Source organism: Austrofundulus limnaeus, unplaced genomic scaffold (genome assembly GCF_001266775.1).
Source record: "Austrofundulus limnaeus strain Quisiro unplaced genomic scaffold, Austrofundulus_limnaeus-1.0 Scaffold3327, whole genome shotgun sequence".
Taxonomy (NCBI): domain Eukaryota; kingdom Metazoa; phylum Chordata; class Actinopteri; order Cyprinodontiformes; family Rivulidae; genus Austrofundulus; species Austrofundulus limnaeus.
The window spans coordinates 1-342 of NW_013955729.1; positions in this window are offsets into that span (position 1 = coordinate 1).

The window sequence follows — 342 nt, forward strand, 5'->3', positions numbered from 1 at the left end:
GTTAATCTGATCTAAACCTGATTTAATCTGATCTAAACCTGATTTAATCTGATTTAATCTGAGTTAATCTGATCTAAACCTGATTTAATCTGATCTAAACCTGATTTAATCTGAATTAATCTGATCTAAACCTGATTTAATCAGATTTGATTTAATCTGATCTAAACCTGATTTAATCTGATTTAATCTGATCTAAACCTGATTTAATCTAATTTAATCTGAGTTAATCTGATCTAAAGCTGATTTAATCTGATCTAAACCTGATTTAATCTGAGTTAATCTGATCTAAACCTGATTTAATCAGATTTGATTTAATCTGATCTAAACCTGATTTAATCTGAT